The sequence below is a fragment of the Sorex fumeus genome, unplaced genomic scaffold (assembly GCF_029834395.1).
Source record: "Sorex fumeus unplaced genomic scaffold, SorFum_2.1 ptg000142l, whole genome shotgun sequence".
In the NCBI taxonomy this organism is placed as follows: Eukaryota; Metazoa; Chordata; class Mammalia; order Eulipotyphla; family Soricidae; genus Sorex; species Sorex fumeus.
Window position 1 is genome coordinate 2,747,552 of NW_026606199.1, and position 11,268 is coordinate 2,758,819.

The following is an 11,268-nucleotide window of genomic DNA, read 5'->3' on the forward strand; positions in this document are numbered from 1 at the left end:
TGGCTATTGTAAAGAGTGCTGCAATGAACAAACAAGTGCAGATGTCACTTCGACTATACATTTTTGCCTCTCTGGGATATATTCCCAGGAGTGGTATTGCTGGGTCAAATGGGAGCTCAATTTCTAATTTTTTGAGAATCAAAAGGGAACGCCCTGCCACAGAGGCAGGGTGGGATGGGGGAGATGGGGGTGGGAGGGATACTGGGATCCGTGGTGGTGGGAAATGGGCACTGGTGGAGGGATGGGTATTTGATCATTGTATAATTGAAACCCAAGCACAAAAATTTGTAAGTCTGCAACTGTACCTCATGATGTCTCACTAATAAAAAAAAAATTTTAAAAAGAAGTTATTGTTAAGTCATGAAAGATATGAATAAAACCGTGATCACAGAAGGAAGATTTCATAGACTTTCTCCAGTATTGGGAAATCAAGTCGGCCAACACTAATGGGAGCCTGCAGAAGATTTCATGGACAGAATCAACAAGTTCTCTTACACACACCAACCCCACGGTGCACACAACGTTTCCATATGGAATCTGAGTCAGTGCTGGAGGACCATCCTGAATGTGGGTGTGTGCGTGACAGTGTGTGGACACACAAGCGCACACGGACACACATGCATGCACACCCACACGCTTCAAGAATATGCCCTTTCTCCAAACACAAGTCACATACAGACATACAAGATAGACAATGGGATCCTGCCACAGAGCACGGAGGAAGTAAACTCATGGATTTTAAAGTGCTGGGATCTTATTGGGAAAAATGGTTCTAGGAACCAAGAATGACGAAACAATCCAATCACTTTCAGAACACAAAAAGAGCTTTACCAAAGAAATGAGAATGAAGTGATGATAACGAAGATAAGCCATGATTGCACGTATCAATTGCCCCAGAGTGCTTAAAGGTTAATTGATGAATAACTGTAACTTTAGAAGTTGACCTAGATGGGGCTGGACTGATAGCACAGTGGGGAGGGCATTTGCCTTGCACGTGGCCGACCCGGGTTCGATTTCCAGCACCCACATGGTCCCCCAAGCACGTCCAGGAGTAATTCCTGAGTGCAGAGCCAGGAGGGACCCCTGAGCATCACTGGCTGTGACCCAAAAGACAAAAAAAAATGACCTAAGTAGAAAGTTCATCCACCACAGACATCTCTGTAGTTTCATAAAACAAACTATGAAAATTGTGAACTTCCCACAACCCGCCCCCCAGTGCCATCTTTACAGCACACAGTCACAGAGAAGAAAGGCCGCGGGGCTGGGGGGTGGGGTGGGGGGGCTCCACAGCTCCCGGAGAATGCTCCAGGTCCCAAAGAGAGCCAAGATCACCGGGAAGTCCCAGATGGGGTAGGTGCCGCATCCCGCCTCCTCCAGATGGAACCCCGGTGACCATGAGCCTCTACAAGCATAGCTCAGTTATGCAGGAACCAGGACTTTTACTCCAAAATGCTTACGCTATTCAGGTCTCCCAAAGAAGAATAGAAAGAGCTATGCTTGGAATATCACGTTTCACTCAAATGAGAGAAAGAATCCAGAGTTCCGACCTCCGTCGACGATCAAGAATCAGGGACGCTGTCTCGTTTGCCAAGGTGTCGAAAATCAGATGGGCTGGTCACGTAATGAGATTTAAAGACAACCGCTGGACTAGAGCTGTTACCGACTGGATTCCACGGGATGTCAAAAGACCGCGTGGCCGCCCACCTTCCAGATGGTCAGACTTCTTCGTCAAGATCATGAACGATCGGTTTGAGGCCCTTCGTGTTCCCAGAGCGAACAGATGCCATTGGGCTACACTAGCACGCGACATGGACAAATGGAGACGTTACTGGCACCTGCTCGAGCAAATCGACGATTAACGGGAAGTTAAGTGATTTAAGTGAAGCTTACACGGCTGCGCGACATCTCCTTAGATATAAAGGGATCAATGGAAAGTAAATTATCCAACACTTCTCCCTGAAAATCAGGCTTAACTCTTTTACAAACCACAACACCCAATAGGAAAGAGAGAACAAAAGGGAATGCCCTGCCACAGAGGCAGGGTGGGTTGGGGAGGGTGGGGGGGTAGGGTTACTGGGATCCATGGTGGTGGGAAACCGTTACTGGTGGAGGGATGGGTATTCAAAACAAATAAATTAATTTAAAAAATTGTGAACTTATCACTTACAAGATGGTGGAGAATAAAAGAAAGAAAAACTTCCCATCAGTTGGGCAAAATCTTGACGCAGAGTGTTGAGACCTAAGTCTTTCCGGAATTCCAGATGAAGTACCACATGGGGCCACGGACTGGGTGTGGATCAGGCACAAAATTCCGTAAAGATTTCCGCTCCTGCCCGGGAGACGGGAGACCCTGAGCTCTGAAGGGGCCGTCTCTGCCAGCCGACGGGAAACTGAGTTTTAAATGCATGTGGAAATCCTAGTGCCAAGAACAGTTTTGTCATCTGAAAAATGAACAAGCGGGAAGAATTGCTCAAGCACAAACCGGTGCTCAGTGCTCCACCCTCACTGCCGGAGGGAGTCAGACCGCGTTTGGGTGAAGCAATGCTCAGAGTAGTCACGGGATGGGCACACGCATGCCAGGCGCCCTGGAAGATGACAACCGAGCAACAAGAAAGCGGCCTCGAGCCCCACCGGACAGCACCGGCCTGCAGACCAACAGCGGGAAGCTGATGTCCACCGTGGACGCCCCCGGGTCCCTCCCCCTGCCTGGGCAGAAGTTCTCCAAGGGCGTGTAAACGAAAGCGTGAAAGGCAGGAAGGATCTTGCTGAGAAGACATTGCCGGGGGTCTGCCCTAGCCGGGCAGGTCCCACAGAGCACGGCCAGCCGGGGCGTTCCTTGAGCGTGTCCTTGGTCTTGGGCTCATCAGCTGGTCACTGGGAGGACGGGCCCTGACAGTGGGCACGCTTGTGCTGCATTTACCAACCAGGGGCTCCACGGGGTGGAATCACCCACGGGAACAGGACACGAGCCGGGAGGGTCCAAGAGCGGCGCCCCCTGTCGCTGGCCCTCGGGAAATATAAGGCAGAACCGGGGACATGGCCAGAGACCCTCCAGCAATGAAGGACCACCCTGGAGCGACGGAGGGACTGGGCCTGAAGCCCCCCCCCCCCAGGCTGAGCATGGCCTGGGGGCCCAGAGGGGGGTGTCCAGAAGATGCTGTGCCCCCTTTGTCCCCAGAACACGCCCATCAGCTCACCAGTCTCTGAGCAGCTAGGAAGGGGTGGGGAGAAAACTTCCTGCTTGGAAACCAGCGTGGAGCCCCCCGCCCCTCGGGGGATGGTGGGGTCTCCTGTCCTGAAGCGCTCTCCACCATCCTTGCTGACGACACTTTGAGTGGTTCCCTGGGATATTTTGGGGGATTCTCTGGGTCCTGGGCCTGTGGTCTGCTACTGTTCATTAGCACTTTTGTGTCTTAAGGACCCTTCGTAGTGCATGGAGCTTCTTGAAAATATATCTTTTACTTCAGTTGCTGCTTGATCTTTGGGCTGGAGCGATAGCACAGTGGGGTAGGGCATTACCCCCCCACCACCACCATCACCACCAAGGGGGCCTCGTCAAACGCCACTGCTGGGACCCGGGGCCGCCTGGATGCTCCGGGGCTGCCAGGGCCGCACATGCGTCGCTGACCCCAGTGGTCTGGTATTCACATGGCCATGAGGGGCTCACACGGCAGTTTGAGGCTCACACAGCAGTTGGGGGTCTTATATAGCGCTTGGGGGTCTCACATGGCAGTTTGGGGCTCACGCCACAGTTTGGGGATTCACACCACAGTATAGGGGTTCACGTGGCAGTTTGGGGGATCACATTATACTTTGGGGGGTCTGGTGGCAATTTAGGGGCTCACACCACAGTTTGGGGGCTCACCTGGCAGTTGAGGATCTCGAATAGCACTTTGGGGGGCTCACGTGGCAGTTCGGGAACTCATGTGGCAGTTTGGGAGCTCACGTGGCATTTGGGGGGCTCACGTGGCAATTTAGGGGCTCACACCACAATTTGGGGGCTCACGCTGCAGGTTGGGGCTCACACCACAGTTTTGGGGCTCACACTGTTGGGTGCCTCCATTTCCTGTCTGCTCAGTTCGGGTCCCCCCTGGGTCTCCTTCACCTGGACCCCGGGATCTGTGTGGGCCCCGGAGGCTGCGGGAGGCTACGAAGCCAGAAGAGGATTCTTTTCAGGAAATAAATCATCTCCCCATAATTTACCCCAAAGAAATCTAATTATTTTTACTCCACCATAATCTTTACTATTCCAAAGGTATAACAAGAAAAAATTTGATTTTATTAGCCAAATTTACTAGTTAATGTGACGGAGAACTCCACATAAAATGTTAGTATTAAATATTAACATATATTCATAAAATACTGGAAGATTCGGGCCTAATATTTAATACAGCACATTAATTGGGGGGGGGACGTGTCAGATTCAACATAAAAGAGAGAATTGAAGACCACGGCGACCTTTCCATCGGGACACGGGCCCGACGGCCACACTCGTGGGACTCGTCTCTGGAAATCACGGCCGGGCCCCAGTGGACTGACCCCCCACACCCCACGCCCCGGTCCCTCCAGGCTGGCCCAGGGCAGGACGCGGGAGGCTGGGGTCCAGGACCGGGCAGACACGGCGACAGTGACCCCCCAGAGTGGTGTGAAGGGGGCGCTTACCCCGGGCGAGTGTGGGGAGACTCTGGGGGTCTGGGCTGATGTGGACGCAGCGTGGCACACGCCAGCCCCTCCTGCCCTCCTCCTCACAGGCCCGTCTCTCCCCCGTCCTGCGAACGGGAGCCCAGGCCTGGGCGGGGGGTGGGGTGCTCCATCCAGGGCAGCGGCCTGGGCCCCGACACCCCGGGGCCCCACCCCATCCTCCCACTGGAGGGAAGAGGCCCAGCCCCATGAGGGCCCTGCCCAGCACCAGGCCTGTGACATCACGCCCTTCCGGCCCCATGACATCACGCCCTCCAGGGCTCGTTAGCTTCCTCTGCACGGGGCCCCCGAGCTCCGAGACCCCCACTCTGTCTTTATATGTTGTTCGCACACCCAGATGAGTCCCTGCAGCCCCCCACAGCACCCATGTGCGTAAACACGTGGACATAAACACCGCTGCGCCTGTGCACACACTCGGCAAACATCTGAGTGTTCAGTCTGTAGGTGTGTGCATGGACACACGCTGCATATTCACACACAAGTGCGAAACACAAGTGTCCGCATGCACATTGGTGCACCCACAAGCGAACCTGACCCCACAGGCAGCCACACAAACACATGCATCTTTGGACGCATGCACACACCTGCACACTCACACGCGTAAACGACCCTGCACACCTAGCCACACTCATGCACGCTACCAAAGCACGGTCATGCACGTGCACGTCATGCACGCACATTCAGGCACATGCTTACACATGCATGCCCTCACACATGCATGCACAGACACACATTCACACACATGCACGCTCACACTCACACACACATGCTCATGCATGCTCACACACAGATGCACACAAGCACACTCACACACATGCACACTCACACACATGCACACAAATGCACGCTCGTGCAGACTCATGCTCACGCATGCTCACACACACACACAGAGATGCAAACACATGCATACACAGATACACGTTCACACACAAGCACGCTCACACACAAGCACACACAACTGCAGCGTCTCTATCTCAGGCCAGGTTCGATCTCGGCGGGGGGCATCGTGCCTCCATCCCACCTGGCACTGAGCTGGGCGTGACGCTGACTCGTCCCCACGCAGGGCAGCTGCTGTCCTCCCAGAATCACTGACCCGGCTGCCAGTGTCCCTGGGGAGCGTCTGCCTTTCCCTGGGGAGCTGGGGCCACACCCCGCAGTGCTCGGGGCTGGTGCCTGGCTCTGAGCTCTCACTCCTGCGGTGCTCGGGGGAGCCTACGGGGCGTGGGGGATAAGACCAAGGTTGGCTGCCTGCCGGGCAAGTGTCCTCCTGGCTGGACGGCCGCTCTGGGCCCGCAGAATCTTTATTTTTGAGTATTCAGAATACACCGATCGAGCAGCCTTCGGGGCTACCCCGAATCTGAGAGCGCCTCCTGGCAGAAGCCACGCGGGAGACGGGACCCCACGATGCCCGGAGGGTGCCGAGACCCAGAACCAGCGAGATCCGGCTCTGGGCGGCCCAGCCACCATCCTCGGCAGCTGTGAAAACTGTGTTTAAATCAGAGATGCTGAGCATTGAAGGGTCGTATTTATTGACTCTGTTTCATTATCATCAGAAATTAGTCGGTTCTTGGGTAAACAGTTTATGATGAGATATAAATACCTTCCACTGGCCCGTGATCTGGCCCCGTAGGCTGGAGTTATTGGCAGGGGCCGTAAAAACGCCCTAATGGCTGTTAACCCTTCAGCTCCCGGCCGGCTCTGCCCCGGGTCCCAGGAAGTGGAGGGAAGCTGCGTGAGTTCAGGGTCGTCTACCACTGATATTCCCTTCTTCCAGGGTCTTAAAATATTGTCCAAGTTTATGGGTCATAAAACAAACCTCGAGCTTACAAAAATTTACATGACAATATTATTTGTTTTAAAGGCCCCGTAAATTTTAGCACAGGGAGAATGATAAACCCCTCGCGCACAGTTTTAAAAAGTTCCCCAAACTGCATGAGAAGAATATTCAGGGTCTCGCTCCAGCACACGGTCAGCAGGCAGGCTGGGAGGCCGAGGACACGGCCAGGGACAGGCCCAGGGAAGAAGGGCGGGCGCCGGGCCAGCCTGTCCTTGGCCCTCCTGTCTGCTGAGCAGCTGAGTGACAGGCAGTGAGCACTGGAGGCTGAGTCTGGCTGAGATCTCTGTCCCCCTTTCTGTCCATCTGTCTCTTCTCGGCGGCCCACTTGTCCACCATACTTCCTGCCCCTCCTGTAGCAGGTCACTCCCCTGCCAGGGACCCCCGGGAAGCCAGGCCACGCCTGTGGGCTCCTGCGCCCCCACGCAGGGCAGCTGCCGCCCGGCCACACACAGGGGGGCGGGCCTCTCCTCACAACCCTGCAGGCCCCAGGCTCCCTCCTGCCTGGACACCCCCCCACTGCCCATCCTCGCTCCTTCTCCTGTGTCCTGCCGACTCCCTGTAGGCCTCTCCCAGGGCCGAGCAGCTGACATGCTGACCATCCCCATCAGCCAGGACAGAGGGGGTGGCCTGTGCCCACTGTCCGTTAGCCGGGCCATCACATCCAACAGCTGGTCCAGGTGAGGTTCTCCTTGTGACCAGTAGACACGGAGGAAGGCGTGGAACAGCCCTTCATATGTGGGTGGGCCACATGAAAGCAGTGGATGTCATGAGGGTAAACAAGGCGGGCTTCCTGGAGGAAGAGAGTTCTGCTTTAGACACCGTGCTAAGGACCCTTCCCTGAGCCTCAGCCTATGGGCCACCCTCCAGACTGGACACACAGGTCCCAATTGTGGGGGACAGTTTCTTCCAGTAAGCCCTTTCTGTGCAGACACACTCACACACGCACACACGCTCACTCACATGCACACTCACACACTCACACTAACACACACACTCACACATGGACACACACACTCACACACATGCACATGCACTCACACACACACACACACTCACACAATGACACACACACTCACACACATGCACATGTACTCACACACTCACACACTCTCACACTCACTCACACATACTCACTCACACACTCACAGACTAACACACACTCAAACACATGCACACACACACTCACGCACTCACACACACACGCAATACAAACTCTTGCCACCACACCCACACCATACACACCCGCATTCACACCCACACTCACAAGTTCACACACTGTCACACAGGCACAGACTCATACCCGCAGTGACACACACACACACACCTGCACAAACCCATATGCTCCCCCTCACACACACTCACCCCTGCTGTCTGCCTCTCTGCGAGGGCCCGTGAGCAAACACAGTCACTGATGCGGCCCCTGGGGGCCCGCGGAAGCCCCTTCCCAACCAACAGCTCCTAGCAGCTGGGCGGGGCGGGCGGGGCTGGGACCCCCGTGCTCTTGGGGTGAGATGCGCATTGCACGGCCCGGGGGTCAGCGTTCTGCGTCTCAGTCCCGCCTGTGCCTGGTGGCCTGGACAGGCTGGGGCGGCCGCAGAGAGACGCCTCCTCACCCCCGCGGGCGGGTCTTCGCTGCCCCCTGACAGGCCCGTCTCTCCCCAGGGCCGCCACGGGCACCGTGGGCACCTGGCGGGTCTCGGGGCAGGGCAGACCCGAGGGGGTCGGCCTCCGGCACCCGAGGGCCGTGGCTGCCGCGGGAGGGTTCTGGCAGGCAGGAGTGACGAGGGGGGTGTGCCCCAGGGCCTCACCTCCCTGTGCACCCACAACCCCCCAGAAACCCCCTCTGGTCTGGGCCACACAGATGCAGGAGGCCTCCCTGGCGGAGGTGACGTGTGCCGTCCCTGCCGGCCGGGGTGGTTTGCGGTACCCTCCCCAAGCCCGACTGAAGACGGTAGAGACCTTAATCCGGTCCGGGGGTCTTGGGTGTCGCCGCTGACCTCATTCGCTGACTCCCAGGCTCCCCCAAAGCCTCCGAGGGAGACGGGGACACGCCCTGGGGTCCTGCCAGTGGGCAGCCCGGGCAGCCCCTGCCTCTCCCCAAGGAGGACTCCAGGATGCCAGGGCGTGGGGGTCTCCCTGGCCCCAGCACACCACCTCCCCCAGCGGTGCTCAGGGTCCAGTGCTCGGCAGCCCAGGCCCGCCCACGGGGACCGGCCGCTCTAAGGGGGGTGGGCTAATGAGGAGACCAGACACTGGTTTACTGGGCTCAGGTCACAGGCCTGGGGTCAAGGGGCAAGGGGCAAGGGGTGGGGACAGCGGGCAAAGTTGGGGAGAGAGCTGCCCTCGGGGGACAGGCCACTCGGGCTCACAACTCAAGGACCCCCAGGGGGCACCCCCGGGCTCAGAGCCGGCACGGGCCCGAGGCATGAGTTAGCGCCCCAAAGTCACTCCCTTGGGCCCCAGGACCCCAACCTCATGCAGGTCCTCCCCGAGAGCGGGTGCGAGAGAGGACGCAGAGGCCTCCCAGCCCCGACCGGAAGCAGCCCAGAGCAGCAGTGCTGGCCATGTCCACTACAGAGCCGGCCTGTGTCTGTGCTGACCGTGTCCACTACAAAGCCGTGAAATGAAACCGAGGCGGCTGGGAGGGGGAACAGCAGCCTCGTCTCTCCAGTCCCTGCCCGGCTCAAATCTTCCTGCCACAGACTGTGCAAAGGCCCTGGGGTTCCCTCACGTGACCCGCCCACCTCTCCCTAAGTCGTGCAACAGAGAGAAGCCAAGGGTCAGCGCCTACTCGAGGCCGCCTCGGGCCGTCCCTGATGATCCCAAGCGCACAAGAGATGAAGTCCCTGCGCCCGCGGCTCCTCCAGCCGCCTGTCACTCCCATCCAACATCAGTCCTGGGTCCCACAGACACACAGGGCCCAGGACGCTTTTCCTGCCCGCGGGGTCCCGTCCCTGAGACCCTCTCCCTGGCTCCGGCTCCCGCCCTGACTCGGGAGGACGCGGGGGGGGGGGGGGGTCCCACGTCCACGCCGGCGCTGGCGGTGTCTGGGCGAAGGCGGGCCACGGGCCCCTCCGAGGCCCGGGCGAGGGTCCCGCAGCCGCCAGCCTGTAATCCGCGGTTTGTCGGGCATGAAAGCGGCTTTGGTCTCCCGCGAGCCCCACGCCGGCGACCGCCGTGACACGTGGCGAGACGGCGGCTTTGAAGCAGCGAGCGCGCGCGAGCCGCTGTCGGTTCAGAGCCAGCGCGGGGGGGATGTTTAGTTATTTGTTTTTGTAGTGAAATAAAATATTTATCATCCGCAGACACCCACTGTGAACAGAGCGGCCGGGCGGGCGGCGCGTCGGCGGCGGCTTGTTTGACTTCCATTAGGGACGGATCGCAGACCTGTGGGTTTTCATGAAGGCACCAGGTCCACTTTGAACACGGATTTCAAAGCCGACGGGGGCGCGGGCGTGAGCGTGGGGAGAGTCCGGGGCTCGGCCGGTCTCGTGCTCGCTAAGGCGGCGGGTCCCGCGGCAGCCTCGAAGCGCCGTTCGGGCGGTGGATGGGATGGACGCGGCACCAGCCAGTGGGGCCCACGGGTCTCCCTCACCGCCGGGCCCCACAGCGCCAGCCCCACGCCAGCGCAGTCTGGAAGTGGCCACGGGGTTCAGGGCCCACCAGGCCGGGCCACAGGCAGGAGAGCCGTCCTCAGCCGGTAGCCGGTGGCCGTCCCGGGCTCCAAGCCCCTGCCCAGTGCTGCCCTGAGTGGGTGGGCCCCAGAGCTGCCCCCATCAGAGCCCCAGGGCTGGGCGGGGCCGATGACAGGGCTTGGGTGTCCTCAGGGAGGACGTTCCAGGGGCTGCCTTGGCAGCAGCAGACGGTCAAGGGCACGCAGGCATGGGTCCAGGCTGGCCACCCTCAGGCCCTCCCCAGCCTCCCGAGTGTGACCATGGCCCAGGAAACACCTTAGAACTTTCTGGAAGCATCCCACTTGACTCTGGGTCCCTCGTACAAATTCTTCAGGGCTGCCCTTGGGGTCCCAGGGAGAGGCGGGGAGGGCAGGGCGTCCTGGCCACCTCTGGGCCTGCAGACCTCGAGCTCCTGCTTCCTCTGATGGCCCCTGGAGGACCGTGGGCTCCCGCTTGCTGCCTGTGGTGCCCACAGGCTCAGCCCTGCCCCCGCGGCCTCCCCACCATCCCTCCTGCCCCTCCCATCTCTGCAGAACACAGAGTCCGCCCACAGAGAGCCCTGGCAGGGAAGCAGCCTCTGCAGAGCCCCAGGAACTCAGGGCTCCGTGCTCCCGGGAGGAGTCGTCACCGGCTGGAGAGGCGCTGTCCAGTGGCCTCTGGGTCTGTGGGTCGCGTAGGTGCCCTCCGGCTCGCCCAGTGCTGGGGCACGCAGGAGCTGCCCACTGGGGGCTGTCCGGGCTCAGGGAAACACCGGGACCCCGAGACCTGGTGCTCATGAATCCAGCCCAGAGATTTCTGGAAATTAAGAGTCGGTTCCCATGGCAACCTCCCGTTCCACTGCACGCCTCGATAATGACAGTTACTTTATTAGCCGACCCCCAGTGACGGACAGAGAAATCTAGGCCCTGGCAGGTCTGTCCTGAGAACCCCTGCCCGGTCAGCCCCGAACGAGCAGAGTCCGACGGGCCTCCGGACGCTGAGATGGGCACGGGCTGGACCCCGCGACCTGGGGTCGGCCTGCACAGACGGGCATCACCCATGTCCCTTAGCGTCCTG